Consider the following 16,710-nt stretch of genomic DNA (forward strand, 5'->3'; position numbering starts at 1 on the left):
GGAAGCAAAACACTGCGTATATGCTATGTATTCACTACGTATGTGATGCATATTTTGTAAAACTATTTTTAAAGTATTTATAAATTAACAGTTGGAGCAGTTGTAACTTAATTTATAATTTTTATATTAATAGTTAATAAAAGATATGATTTTCTATATAAAGTATGTGTATTTGATGGTTTAGTATTTTATTGTGCGTAATCTCTACGTATATTGTGCGTACTTTATGCGTATATTGTGCGTACCCTCTACATATTCATAGTGTATTTTAAAAAAAATTAATTAAAAAGTTTTTTTCTTTAAGCAATAAAGAATGTCTATGAATAAAATAAAAAAATATAAGAAACCAACTAAAAGAACATTAATAATAATTATAAGAAAACCTATATACATTCTATAAAAAAAATTTAACCAAAAGAATTTTAGATGTAGGGGTCAAGGTGCCTTGCTTTCTTAGTTTCTTGCGGAGACATAATTATGCAAGCAGAAGGAATACAGCCTCAGACACAAGGAAATATTTTTTACTCCAGAAATAAGTCTAATGCCTCAAAAGAATCACAAACTAACAATACCCTTAGACTTAGTTTCAGATGTAAAAAATCTTATCTTGTGTCCATGCTGCATTACTTTTGTTGGTATAATCATGAGTTTCCTAAGCCAAGCATTCCCTCATTATATAGTAAAAAATTGAATATTGAACAAGAGTAAGCAATAAAATGTTAATAAAGACTCATAAAATTTCAACCAACCCTCTCAAGTCCCAACCATATCTTCCACCCATCAGTCCACAGCTAATGAAAATTATTACTTATTATTATTCAACGGGTAAAACCTATTCCTCATCATTTCAATTTATGCATATATTTTGCATATGATCTGCGTACTCACTACGTATTGTATATGTAAATGATGTGTACAATCTAAGTATGATTTGCGTATTTAAAAAAAAATAAAAATCATTAAAAAAAGTCTTTTTTCTTTTAAACAATAAAAAATGTTTATGTACAAAATAAAAAATACAAGAAACAAATAAAAAGAATATTTATAACAAATTTAATTTACAAGAGAACCTATGTACATTCTATTAAAAAAATTCAACCAAAAGGCCGTAGGGGTCATGGTGCCTTGCTTTGATGTTTATACATGATTATGCAAACATAAGTAATGCAGCCTTTGAAAGAAGGAAATATTTTTTAAACCCTTTTTACTTCAAAAGTAAGTCTAAAAAATATTACCTTTTATCCAGGCTGCATTACTTATGTTTGCATAATCATGAGTTACCCTAAGCCAAGTATTCCAGCATTATATAGTGAAAACTTGAATATTGAATAATAGTAAAGAATAAAATGTCAATAAAGGCTCATAAAATTTTAACCAACCCTCCCAACCATATCAGCAACCCGTCAGTCCACAGCTAACAAAAATTATTACTTATGTCACGGCCCGTCAGTCCATACAAATTTATCTACTAAATCATTGAATATCAATTTATAAATATAAATAATAATGTAATATATGGGTATATTATGCATATTTTATACGTATTTTGTGTGAATGTAAAGCATATTTTTTTAAAAAAATAAAAATTATTTATAATTTTTTTCCTTTAAACAAAAAAGAATGTCTAACTCTAAACCTTAAATACAAATGCCAAATACTAAAATCTTTTTAAATATCATATTCCTTATTTGTCATCCTTAAATACTATCCACCAAGATTCTTGTTGCGGGGTAGAATTACGCTGTGATAGAGTTGTAATTTTACGTCTTAGCGTTGCACGAATATCCAGCTCACACACAGAGAACACAATATTTTTTACGTGAAAAACTCTTGAAAGGGGAAAAACCATGGGGCCTAGCCCAGTTGAAAATGATTCCAGTAGAATTTGAGGCGATTACAATGGGCTGATTCACCTCCGAGGTCTATCAGATTACAAATAATAATTGTATGAAAGAAGTCTGGGTGTTAGGCGATGGACTGGCAGAACTTTGATCCCTAGATGGTAGTCTGGCAGAAACTTCGAGCCTTAGGTGATGATCCGGCGAAGGCGAGGGCCTCAAGTGGAGGTCTAGCGAAGGTGAAGGCTTCCGACGGTTGTCCAGCGAAGGTGAGGGCCTTCGACGGTGGTTTGACGAAGGTGAGGGCCTTTGGCAGTGGTTCGACGAAGGTGAGAGCCTCCAACAGTGGTCTGGCGAAGGTGAGGGCCTCCGACGGTGGTCTGGCGAAGGTGGGGCCTCCGGTAGTGGTTCGACGAAGGTGAGGTCCTCCGATGGTGGTCCGACGAACTATGGCGGTTGTTCGGCGAAATCTAACGGTGGTTCAATGAACTCCGGCAGTGGTCCGACGAACTCTAGTGGTGGTCCGGCAAGCTTCGGCGGTGGTCCGGCAAGGCAACGGCGGTGGACGAGGAGGAGCTTCTTCCTTCTCTTCCTTCTCTTCTTCCTTCTCTTCTTTTCTTCTCTTCTTGCTTCGGTCCCCCCTCAAGAGAACTAAGAGGTCTATTTATAGATTTTATGGAGTGGCATGGACCTTAAATAGGTGAGAGATCAGGGGTAAATGTGCAGTGGTTGGATGGATGGCTGATATTGAATCCTTTGATCATATTTATCGGACATTTGGAGGTCTTAATGAATTCAGAATTTGGTGATCTTTGGCTTGGATTTCTCTCATCGACCCGCTCGATTCGACTATAAGTTATTCATGTTTAGAAATCATTTGGTAACTCAAACTGTGGTTTGAAGCTTATAATAGTGCTTCGGGTCCTTAATTTGGGCTCATTTGGGCTCATTTGGGCTCAGATTGAGTCGAATTTGGTGTCGATGGGTTCGTATTTTTGAGATGCTCAATTTGACTATAAACTTGCTAAAATTGGAGTTTAGATGATCCCGAATTTAATTTTTGAAGTTTTCGGCTTGATTTTGTATCGAGATTCGTGCCCCATCAAGATAATTTTTTGATGATATATCAGTTGCCCCCTTATTTTTGGACGTTGAAGCTTCAAAAATCCAAAAATACTTATTTCAATATTTTACATTGGTCGAATCATAAAAAATTACATTCAAAAAATTATAATCTTGATCAAATTTGATTATAGACCCCCCTGTTGAGCTCCGAAATCGTTAAATTTGAGTCTGAAATATCAAAAAATGTGTCTGGAGACCCCAAAAATGTTGAATTTGGACTGTCCGGGCCAAAAATTGGGCCCGAACATGCGTAGGCAGTTGAACCGGATGGCCGGTCGTCCACCGGCGGAGGCCGTTACCAGCGATGGAAAGGCAGGCAGGCGGTCAAAGCAGTAAGCTGGTTTAAAAATCAGTCAGTTACACTCATATATTAAAAAATAAAAAATTTTAGTTTTTTGCAGTTGCTATAGTAACCACGGACCGCTACAGTATTTCTGCAAATGAATTTTTAATAATCGCATTCCGGTTGTTACGGTGTTGGTGCTAGTTCCGTGCAAATGAATTTCATGCAACCGCATCCTAGTTGCTATAGTGCGGGTGCTACAATATTTTCTGCAAATGAATTTTCATCCAACCACATCCCATTTTCTATTGTGCTGGTGCTACAATTTTTTTGCAAATGAAATTTTCAACAACCGCATTCCGGTTAGCTACAGTAGAGGTTGCTAGAGTGTGGTTGCTATAGTAACCGCCGCCTGAAAATATTCTCTTTTTCATAACTTCTCCAACTTCTCTCCTATGACTATAAATACCCCCCCCCCCCCCCCCCCCCCCCCCCCCCCCCACCAAAAAAAAAAAAAAAACCCCCCCCCCCCGCCCCGGGGTAAGAAAATTCACACTTCCTCTCCCTCTATCCTTACAATTGAGGCTTTCCCTTGATCCTCCAAGGCCCCTCTCTTTGCAAGGAAGTCCAGAGATCCCCCCTTAACTTCTCCCTTTATTCTTATAATTGAGGCTTTCCCTTGGTCCTCCCAAGGCCCCTCTCTTTGCAAGAAAGTCCGCAGATCCCCCATTCTTCCCCTAACACCCTTAAGTAGGAGAAATGTTGGGTGATCGCCTTCCATCGAGAGAACCTGTGAGGGTAGATGAGATATCATCGACTGTTACGAGTGACTTCTTGATCCTTTTCCGCAAGAATTTTCATTTCCCAAATTATGTGGTGACGATTGTCCCTAAGAGGTCCGATCGAATTAGCCTTCCTCCTCCCGGGTACTTGACTGTCTATGAGACTCACTTGCGAGCGGGGTTATGCTTTCCAGCTTCTGCTGAGTTGATAAAAATTTTATGGCGGTGTGGGGTGAACCTATCCCAATTTTCATACACAGTGATGTCGGTGACTGTGAGATTGATTGCACTCTTCAGGGATCGAGGAGCTATTCTGATGCCTAAGCACCTTTCATGGATGGGTCATTTTATTAGTGACACGCATGGGCGTGTAACATTCAGATACAAATAGTTGGATGTGTGTACCGTGATCCTTCAAAGAACTGGGCCAACGCATTTTTCTTTGTGAAAAATGATTAGGGTCTGATGGATAAGTGGGGGAAGATAAAGGATCTGCCAGCCCCTCTGCATGTCGGGGAAGAGGACATAATGAGGATCCTCAAGGTTGGGTTGTTGTTCCACACTAGAAGGTCTGACGCAAGGATGTTGAAGCCATCTTCCAAGGTTCTTGAGCCCCCTTCCCAAACTTCAAAGGTGGCTCCTAAATGACCGACAAGAGGTGAAGACCCCCATATTTTAAAAAAGAAGAGGTTGGAGGGGACTGCGACCAATACCGATAAAGCTCTACCTGACTCTTCCCCTGCTAAGTTTCACATCCCTAAGGATGTCTTGAACCATCAATGTATTGGACGCCGCAGAACTGGCGATGTGGTGAGTAATATCTTCCCAATGATTTTTCTCTTTTTCTTCTGGTGTGGAATCTAACACATTTTTTTTCCTTATTTCAATTTTCGCACCTTGAAATCGAGCTCATTGACGCTTTGATTGAATGGAATAGTGAATTTGTGAAGATAAAATATCTTTAAGGAGAATTCAAGAGGAGTATGATCAGAAGACCAAGGAGGTAAAGGTGCTTGAAGGGGAGTTGAGCGAGTGCAGGACTGAGTTGGCCAACACAATGCACTTCTTATCTCTTCAAAATCGACAGGCAGATAGGAATCAAATTGATCTAGCGGAGGCACAAGCAGCAATCACCCAGCTTTGACGGATCAAAAGGCCTCCGAAGAGAAGATAGCGTCGCTTGAGGCAAATGATAAAAGGTCCCATACTCTTTTAGCTGAGAAGGAGTCCGCTTTGTCTAGCTTAGAACCTTTAAAAGTCATTAAAGATTTCAAGAAGTCCATAGATTTCAAGACCATCATCCAGGATCATGTTCAAGAGGCTCGAGACCATATCTATGATATAGAAGTGAAGGCTTTGGAGTAGCAGTGTATTGATGATGGATTCATCTAGGGATTTTTGAAGGGAGTTTGCCTGATGCAGCGGAAGACCGAAGTTCAAGTCGAAGGGGTGACCCCTAGCCAGGCTTCAGATGACTTTTCTCCAGACTCTGATGGCAATGAAGTTGAGAGTGAGCTGCATAAGGCCTTTGCTATTGAGGTGGATGATGAGACTATAGATATTAAGTAGTTTTTTTTTCAGCTATTTGTACCTGCTTTATCTTTCTTAGCGATTATTATATATTAGATGTTTGTATTCATATATATAATCTTTTATGATTTAATAGAAAAGTATTGATATTTTTATTTGACTAGTGAACTTTTTAGTGTCCTGATTTTATTTATGCTTGTTTAAGGTACTTGACCTATTTAACGCTTTTAGTTAATTCGTACCAACTTGTGTGGAGGAGGTTAGGAGAATCCACTAAGGATGTATGACCTATTTGAGGTTTTATGTCAGAGCGTCACTCAATGACTCTAACCTATGTAAAAGAGGTCGAAAGAATCCACCAAGTGTGTGCGACCTATCCGAGGTTATTTGCTAGAGTTTTTTCGAAGGCATTAACCTGTGTGGAAGAGATCAGATTGAATCCCCCTGGGAATCAATCAGTGATTAAGGTGCAACAAAGAGTGTGTATGCCTCAAATCAAGGATATCAAAATTAAGTGACACCCACCTAGGGTGTTTGACCTATCCGAGGTTATCGATTAAAGTATTATTTAATGCTTTTTAACCTGTGTGGAAGAGGTCGGATCGAATCCCCTGGGATTGATTATTTAGTGATTGAGCTATAATAATTATTGTGTGTTGCTCGAATCAAGGATTTGAATATTGAAGTTCACAACTTGTGCGAATCTGTCAATACGATTGAAGAAGGAAATAATATAACTCTACGAAGGAATGTAGTTTTACTATATTAAATAAATACATACTTCCCTGATATTACTTAGGGATGAAGAAGTTACCACAAACAGCAACAATAATGTTCAATATCAAAGACATACAACACTGAAGACTTAATACTGAAGACATAATACTGAAGACACAATACTAAAGACATAATAGTGCTTAAAACAAATAGCACTACTGTGCTCTACTGAAAGTACTTATGGAGATTGTCTACATTCAAGGTCCGAGGAAGCATGTTTCCCTCAGCATCCTTCAATTTGAAAGTCTCGGGCTTCACTATAGCTGCTACTAAGTATGGACCCTCCCAGAGGGGGAGAGTTTATTGCGTTGAGGGCCTTTTTCTGCTGCCTCGATGCTGCGCAGAACTAGATCTCCAATCGATATACGACGTAATTTTATCCTTCGGTTATAATGATGGCCAACTCTCTAGTAATATGCAACAACGTTGAGCATTGCCTCGTCTCTTATTTCTGGAAGGAGGTCTAAGCTGTACTTGAGCTTTTCTTCATTATTGTTAAAGTCAAAAGTTTGAACTCTATGACTTGGGGCTCCAATGTCAACGGGAATAATAGCTTATGTGCCAAAGCAAAGATTATACGAAGTTTCTCTTGTTGGAGTACTTGTAGTGGTATGATAGGCCCAGAGGACATTTGGGAGCTCATCAACACATTGCCCCCCAGCCTTCTCCAACCATGTCTTCAATCCCTTCAGAATAGTTTGATTAGTGACCTCCGTTTGTCTGTTAGTCTGAGGATGGGCCACAGTCGTGTGTACTAGCTGAATATGGAGATCTTGACAAAATGAGGTGAAGACCCTTCTAGTGAATTGCGTTCCATTATCGGTGATAATTTTTATAGGAATGCCAAAATGACATATTATGTTCTTCCATAGGAAATGCTTGGAGTTTGCTTCCATGATTTTTGCTAGAGGTTCTACTTCTACCCACTTTGTGAAATAGTCTACAGCCAATATGATGAACTTTCGTTGACCCGTGGCTATAGGAAAGGGTCCTACTATGTCAATCCCCCATTAGGCGAAAGGCCAACGACTCTATAATGTTGAAATCTCTATAGAAGGTAGATGAGTGAGGTAGACATGTAACTGACAACTGTTATATTTTTGCATAAGCTCTGGTGCGTCCTGCTTCATTATTGGCCAGTAAAACCCCTGTCTCAGTACCATTTGGGCTAGCGCCCTTCCGCCTAGATATTCCCCTCATATGCTTGAATGTACTTCTCGGAGTACATAGTTCACCTATGAAGGAGAAAGAAATTTGATGTATGGCCTTGTGAAAGATCATTTATATAACTCTCCATTAATAATAATGAAGTTCGTTGCCTGTCTCTGAAGTCGTACTGCCACCGTCGGATCTTCAGGAATAACACCCTCTTGTAAAAAAGTGGGAATGAGGCCGATCGATCCATCTATTGATTGAATCACCCATGGGCCTTGAACGCTCAGAAAGTGGATCTCTTTAATATACTTTCTTCTAAAAATGTCTCATATCATAGAAGTGGCCAGCTTGGAGAGAGTGTCTGCCATTATATTCTGCTCCAGAAGGATATGGATGATCTGATATTTTGTTATTTTGGCCTACAAGAATTTATCTATCATGCAATACTGGGCCAACAAAGGATGGTGGACATCGAATTCTCCCTCCACTTGAGAGGCGACTAGTTGGGAATCGGTGTGAACCACAAATTCCAGTACTTCGTAATTAATTGTAAGCCTCAATCTAGCGATCAGAGCCTCATATTCGGCGACGTTATTTATTATCGGGAACTTTAATCTAAGTCTGTATTCAAGTGTAGCTTTATGTGAGTAGATTAACAAGATTCTAGCACCAGCGCCGGAGTTCCCAAAAGCTCCATCGACATATAAGGTCCAGCATGAGGAGGTAGGAGACACATCTAGCAGTTCGTCAGAGGTATCGTTAGTACATTTAACCACAAAGTAGGAAAACACTTGTGACTTGATGTAGGGTCTAGGTAGGAACTAGATATCAAATTCTCCAAGCTCCACTGACCATTTGATTAATCTTCTGAATACCTGGGGCTTTTGGAGAATACTTTTCAATGTTAAGTTTGTATAGACCCCAGTCGTATGTGCTCGGAAATAAGGACGTAACTTTCTGGTCGAGAAGACTAATGCCAAGGATGTTTTATCTGCTAATAGGTAACATTTTTTTATCTTCGAAAGTACCTTACTAATATAATAGACTGGGTGTTAAACAATATCATCTACCCTGATCAAGACCGAGCTTATAGTCTATGAGGAGATAGCTATATACATGTATAAAATTTCCCTTGGAATTGGTTTCGAGAGTATTGGCGGTGAGGCTAGATAAGCTCAGAGTTGCTTGAAAGCCTCTTAGCATTCGTCAGTCCACTTTAATCCTGAGTTACGAGCGTCCCTGAGAACCTTGAAAAAGGGCAGATATTTATCTCCTGAGCGAGACAAGAAATGAGAGAGTACCACAATCCTTCATTTTAACCTTTGGACTTCCTTGATATTTCTCGGGAGTAGCATGTCCCTTAAGGCCTTGATCTTCTCAGGGTTGGCCTCAATCCCTCGGTGGGTAACCATGAAACCTATAAATTTTCCTGAGGCCACTCCAAATACACATTTGGAGGGTTGAGGCGTATGTTATAAGATAGAAGGAGGCAGAAGCATTGTTTTAAGTTGGAGATATGCTGGGATTTCTCAAGGTTTTTAACTTGCAAATCATCTATTGTATACTTTTATAGTGCGTCCGATAAGATTCTTAAAAACTTTATTCATCAGGCATTGGTATATTGCCCCCGCATTCTTGAGCTCAAATGGCATTACTAGGTAGCAATACATCCCCTTATCTGTTTGAAAATCTATCACCTCCTCATTAGCAGGATCCATTTGTATTTATTTGAACCCGGAGTAAGCATCCATGAAGCTTAACATCTGATGTCCAGAGGTGGCATCAACTAGCTGGTCGATATAGGGAAGCGGAAAACAATAGTTGGGGCAAGCTTTATTGAGATAAATATAGTCTACGCACATCCTCCAAGTTTCACTTGACTTTCAAACCATAATAACATTTATCAACCAAGTGGGATAGTGTACTTCCCTTATAAATATCACGTTTAAAAGCTTATCAATCTCTTGCTCAATTGCCAGCTGACAATCTGGTGCAAAGTTTCAATTCTTTTGGATCACCAACTTATAAGCCGGGTTGATCTTGAGAGAGTGCATGATTACTTCAGGGTTGATTCCATGGATATCAGCCGGGATCCATGCAAATACATCTTGGTTTATACGTGGAAAGTCTACATACTTCTTCTTCTCTTCATCTGAGATAAATGATCTGATCTATATTGTTCATGAAGGGTGCTCATCTATAGAGAGACACAAATAAGATCTTCTACAGGGGAGGCCTTTTGAGGGATATCTTCATTTCAGAGATCGAAGTCTTCAATGCTTAGAGTAACTGATGAGCATGGTTGAGCCTGCCTAAGATAGCATGATTATGCTACTTGTTGATCTCCACATACTATTCCAATCCCTGTAAGGGTAGAAAACTTTAGCTTTAAGTGGAGAATTGAAGTAATAGCCCCAAAGATTATTTGAAGTGGCCTTCCAAAGATAACGTTGTAGGTCGATTCTGATTTCACTATAATGAATTGGATAGAATGCTCCACTTGTTGGGAGAATTCTCTAAGTACGACTGGGAGACTGATGGTCCCTTCTACCCATACAGGTCAATTGTCAAACTCATATAGTGGACCGACGGAAGATTGGAGTTTCTCTCTGGGTAGACCCATGTTAAGAAAAGTAGAGTAAAATAGGACATATACTGAGCTTCCATTATCAACCAAGATCCTTTTAGCATTGTAGCATGGGTCACCAATTCTCGCGCTAATCACTAATGGATCTTGATGAGGGGTCTTTATCCCTTCTAGATCGAACTCCTTGAAGGTGATGGAGTGATAAGTATGAAGCTTCTTTGTTGGTGGCTCCTTTCTCTCCGCAATTAAAACTTGACTAGGCGTCGAAGGGCCCCCGATGATGGTTTTTGTTTCGCCAACTATTTGATAATTATTTTTTGACTGCCTTTGTTGTTGATTCTGCCCCCTAACCGGACCAATTTTGTCTCGAGCTAGTGGATTTTTGATGAATTATTGGAGATATTCTTGTCGGATCAGTCTCTCAATTTTGTCCTTGAATTTCCTGCATGCTTCAGTAGTGTGCCCACGACTGCGATGAAAGTGACAATATTGCTCATGGTTCCTGACATTGGGCTTCAAAGAGTGTGGCCACTTCACGCTTTCCTGATCCCGGATGGCCATCAACATATTTGCTCGGGATGTATTTAAGTGGCGTATACTCCTTCTCTTGGTGAGGCTCTAGTCGTGGCTGTGAGAGTCGAGGAGGAATATTGTAGTTTCCTTACTTCTTCCTTTGAGAGGATGGATTATCAATTTTTGGTTGATTTTTACGCTTCCCAGTTATTTGTTCAAATTATTTCCTATGAGCATTAATTGCTTCATCGATAGAGATTTGGGTCTCCACATGATGGATCAGGTCTGCATACAAATGGATCGTTTCTCGCATAAGTGCTGAGTAGAAAGGGCCAAGGTGAAGCCCTCCGAGAAATACACCTCTAACTAACTCGAGAACTACCCCTGGAATTTGCCGGGTTTCTATGAAAAAACTTTTAAAGTATTATTTGAGAGATTCACCCTCATTCTGACGTATCCCTGAAAGATGTGATGAGTCTTTAACCATTATTTGATTGGCAATAAATTGTTCGACGAATAATTTGGCCAACTTAACAAATAATGGAATTGATCGGGCAGGCAGTGAATAGAACCACGTCCGGGCTTGTCCTTTAAGGCTGGCAGGAAAAACTTGGTAGAGGAGCACATTTGGAGCCTGTTGGATATGCATAATGATGCGGTAGTGATCGATATGCTCATAGGGGTCCGACGTTCCATCGTAAGTATCAATACTCTGAAGTTTGAATCCTGCCGGAATAGGGTGTCAGAAGATAGCTTCAATGAAGGGTGATGACTCTTAAAAGTCTCGTTGACAAAGAGATTGTCTTATATATCCTATGGGGAACTCTTCTCGGACTAATCTTCATAATTCATGTCGTAGGGCATTACGGGGGAGTTCAGTGATGTGCTGTTGAGCTAAGTCCTTGCGGACATCCGGAGGAATGTGATGTTGGCAGCCTGGTCGTGAAGGATGGGTAGAGCTTGTTGTGTCAGCAAGCTCATTTTCTGGTTGTGTCGAAGGGCGCATCCTTGGTGGTGGAAGGGGAATCTCGACATGAGGATGTTAGAGTTGAACATCTCTAAACCCTGGTGGATCTCGATGGAGGAGAGTCTCTTTTTGGGGCGCCAGCGCCTGTCCCTAAATCTCTCGCAAGAGTTGAAGGATCTCATTCTGAAACTCCTCCATCTTTCTAATACGATCTTCCAGGGACGGACCTGAAGTCCCTTCTCCGACAGGGTTTCGGCCACTGGGGTAAAAAGAGGCAGATGCTTTACGTCCCTTATTCAGGGACTGGTTCTGGGATTGATGTGAATTGGAGCAGGAGGCTCCCAAGATACGATTACTATGCCTATTGAGCATTGCAGTGGTGCTTTAGGATAGTGGGTCTGGCTTTCCCATAGACAGCACCAAACTGTTGCGGGTCAGAATATATGCGGCGATATAGTTATAATTTTACGTCTTAGCGTTACACAGATATCCAGCTCATACATAGAGAACACGATATTTTTTACGTGGAAAACCCCTAAAAGGGGAAAAACCACGGGGTCTAGCCCAGTTGAAAATGATTAAACTAGAATTTGAGTCGGTTACAATGGATTGATTCACCTCTGAGGTTGATCAGATTACAAATAATAATTGTACGAAAGAAGTCCAGGTGTCAGGCGATGGACTAGCAGAACTTCGGGCCTTAGATGGTGGTTTAGAAGAAACTTCGAGCCTTAGGTGATGTTCTGGTGAAGGCGAGGGCCTCAGGTGGAGGTCTGGAAAAGGTGAAGGCCTCTGACCATTGTCCGACAAAGGTGAGGGCCTCCGACGATGGTCCGGCGAAGGTGAGGGCCTCCGGAGGTGGTCCTGCGAAGGTGAGGGCCTCTGACGGTGGTCCGGCCAAGGTGAAGGCCTCCGGTAGTGGTTCGACGAAGGTGAGGGCCTCCAGTGGTAGTTCGGCGAACTCCGACGGTGGTCCAACAAACTCTGGTGCGACAAACTTTGGCGATGGTCCGGCGAGCTTCGTCGGTGGTCCGGCGAGGCTCCGACGATGGTCGAGGAGGAGCTTCTTCCTTCTCCTCCTTCTCTTCTTTTCTTCTCTTCTTGCTTCGGTCCCCCCTCAAGAGAAATGAGGGGTCTATTTATAGATTTTTTTGGAGTAGCATGACCCATAAATAGGTGAGAGATCATGGACAAATGTGGAGTGGTTGGATGGATGGCCAATATTGAATCCTTTGATCATGGACCGTTCGTCAGACATTTGGAATTTTTAATGAATTCGGAATTTGGTGATCTTGGGCTTGTTGGATTTGTCTCGTCGAGCCACTTGATTTGGCTATAAGCTCGTCATGTTTGGAAACAGTTTGGTAACTCAAACTGTGGTTCGAAGCTTCCAACAGTGCTTCGGGTCCTTAATTTGGGCTCATTTGGGCTCGGATTGAGACGAATTTGGTGTCGTTGGGTTCGTATTTCTGAGATGCTCAGTTTGACTATACTTTTACTGAAATCGGAGTTCAGATGATCCCAATTTTAATTTTTGAAGTTTCTGACTTGATTTTGCATCGAGATTCATGCCCGATCAAGATAATTTTTTGATGATATATCAATTCTTAAACCCTTTGTACTTGTTCAAATACATTCAAGACTACAAAATGAAATCATAATAATCACATTGAGTCTAAAGTGTAATAATAAATTTAATTTTAATATGTAAAACATATTCCTCATCATTTTAATGTAAATAACTTAAAAACATAGATATATCTACTTAATTAAATCATTTAATAGCAATTTTACAAATATGAATAACTGCGTAATGTATGGGTATATTATGCATATTGTATGAGTATTTTGTGCATACGTTATGTGTATTCTTAAAAAATATTAAAAAATTATTTATAAAATTTATTTTTTCCTTCAAAAAAAAAAAAATTCTAACTCTAAACCTAAACGCAAATTTCAAACACTAAAATTCTTTTAAAAATCATATTCCTTATTCCTCGTCCTTAAATACTATCCACCATAATCCCTAAACCCTTTGTATTTATTCAAATACATTCAAGACTAAAAAATGAAATCATAATAATCACATTGTGTCTAAAGTGTAATAACAAATTTAATTTCAATGTGTAAAATATATTCCTCATCATTTTAATGTAAATAATCTAAAAATATGGATCTATCTACTTAATTAAATCATCTAATAATAATTTTATAAATATGGATAACTGCATAATGTATGCGTATATTCTGTGTATTGTATGAGTATTTTATGTGTATGTTATGCGTATTCTTAAAAAATATTAAAAAATTATTTATAAAATTATGTTTTTTCTTTAAACAAAAAAGAATATCTAACACAACCTTAAATGCAAATCCCAAACACGAAAATCCTTTTAAACAATATGTTATGAGTACTCTATACGTATGATCTGCTTACGATCTGCGTATGATATGCATACTTTCTACGTACGATCTGCGTGATTTATGCATATGATCATTAAATAAGTTCTTTTTTCATCAAATCAATGTAAATAACATTTGCACATAGAAATAAACTCTATATATGAAAAACTAAAAGCGAAAAATATATTCTTCAATATTTAGAAATAAACATTTTATAAATAATGTGAAAATAGAAAAACTATTATTTTTTCAATGATTTACAAAAAATTTCATATGCAAATTTTGCCCTATACTTTGACATGTCTTCTAGCTAACTTGTACTATCAGTCCAATCAATGTTGCCTTCAAGACTTATCATTTACATATATTTACAAATATATATTCCGCAATCTATAGAGTTGGTTTGTTTTAACACACGAGTAATGGTAAAAATCTTCCATTTTTTGATATCACTATCAAAAGATCCTTTCATGTCAGAATATAGGGTTTTAATTTGAAAATTACATAGAGAATGGATTAGTTCTATAAATTTTTAAAAAATTGAAGAGTTCATCAATTTCATGATTTCATCTAACACTTATAATTTTGCTTTTTGACGCGGTGGGGCAATGAGTCATAAAATTTCCACCTTTGTTCTTTCAGAAAACCAACCAAAAGGGTCTAATGCGAGGATTCAATGATTGGCTGTAATAAAATGTTGTTTGAAGTAATATAAAGTTCGGTTATATAGTCGATTTGGATTCTGGATAATTTATCTATTCCTTTGTTATTCTACAAGTGCGAGAAGTAAATGTAAGAAATAGAAAACAAATATTAAAACTGGTGCAAAACTGATTAACTGAATACTAAGTTACTAACCCAATAGACTGGCGAAATATATAGAAGTTTATGGTACTTGTTAGGCATAAGATTACACTTCTCATTTAACAAAAGGGCAAAAATATCTACATGTTCATTGCCTAAATAATTGCTGTTTAATAACTCATAATTGTCAGCTCTAAAAATAATAAGGTTATAAAAAAGACACTATCGTCCCTGTAAAAAAAATTAATATAAAAATACGTAAAAAATTCACATAGAATATGAATATCATACGCATACTATACACATTTCAAACGTATTGCATACACATAATATACGCATACCATACACATAATATACGCATACCATACGCATATCATATATAAAACTAAGAGAATTATGAGTTCATAACAGTTGTAGTTTTTACCTTTGATTGATCTTCTTCAAGCATTCATACATAAAATTTCTTTCTCAGAATTTAGACTCAAAATATCTTTGTAATTTACTATTTCATTTGCATAATCAGGAATTATTTGAATGTCATATACTGATAGTAGTTCATTTGGATTTGGGTATGTAATTAGTTGCATTTCGATTGGGATTGGCTCATTTTGAGGGATTGGCTCATTTCTAGATGGAATTGGCTCATTTTGGGGGATTAATTTATTGGGGGGGAGGGATATCTAATTTTTGTTTCTTATTGGAAGATGAAGAGTAGCTAACATATCATTTATGAGAAAATAATTTGCTTTGATCAATGTAATTATTGAGCTTGATCTCAATACCTTCTACTCTTTTAGCTATATCTTCAAACTTTATGTTCAGCCTATCTTCAAATTCAAGAAAGAGTTTTGTGCAGGTTTATTGGCAGGATTTGATTATTCTTTCTTAGAGAAAATCCAGTGCTTTAGCAAAAAAAACTAAAGTGTGGTTGCTGAGGAGATAAGCAGGGGCCTTGCTGAGGAGGTGGGGTATGATGGGGAGATTATGGGGGGGGGGGTTCAATTGTAAGTGAAGGAGCCGTTGAAGCTATTTAAAGTTATGAGGAATAAGCTCCATCAAAATAAATCAATATGAAAGGAATGTGGAATGTAAAAAAAATAAAAATAAAAATAAAAATAAAAAGAAGAATGAGAAGAAGAAGAAGAAACCAATCAGCCCATGCAAGAAATGTTAGCTTCTACTTATGGATGAAACAAAAAAGAGTAAATTTTTTAAAATAGATACTATTTAAAATAAATTAATTAATTACATATCAAAAAAAAAATTTATAAATAGTCAAAGTCGCCTGGTAAACTTGAGAGGCTCCTTACAAGTCTCCTGTTCGGTCAAAAAGCTAGAGATAAAAGACTAAAGAGGAGTCCGAGCAAGTCATCCCTTTAACAAGAGACATGCTATAGTGAAACATACTATTTATCTCCTCACCCAAGCTCCCCATTTGTTTCATTTACCTTTTGAGGGTCTCCATCCATCGGTGAGGTCGAGATTCCTTTTTTAAAAGGAAAGTTTTCATTTTATTTCACCTCCTTCCCTTAGATTTTATTTGACTTGCCGCTATCCCGACAAGCTCTTGCTCTTGATCAACGCATTTGAGGCCAAGTTGCATTTGCATATGATACATGAGGAGCAATGAGTGGAAGATCAGCCTCGCTTATGCTCCTGCATGATGGACAACTAAGTATAGATGCCCAATTTTCACGAATATATATTTATGATCAAAATCATCCTTTGTATGTTTCAATATATACAAGCTTGGAGCAACTTAAGTTTAGGGTGCTTAGAGAACTCTAGTACGATGCATCCAAGTATACAATAAACTTAGTGTGTCATCTTTTGGTGGGAAACTATTTCATCACATCATACATTAAAGATGATGATGTTCGTGAAGTTATGTTAGCTCATGTTGCCAGAGAATTTATTATTTTATATGTGGAAGTTGAATATAAAGG

This window comes from Dendrobium catenatum, unplaced genomic scaffold, assembly GCF_001605985.2.
Source record: "Dendrobium catenatum unplaced genomic scaffold, ASM160598v2 fragScaff_scaffold_1025, whole genome shotgun sequence".
Taxonomy (NCBI): Eukaryota; Viridiplantae; Streptophyta; class Magnoliopsida; order Asparagales; family Orchidaceae; genus Dendrobium; species Dendrobium catenatum.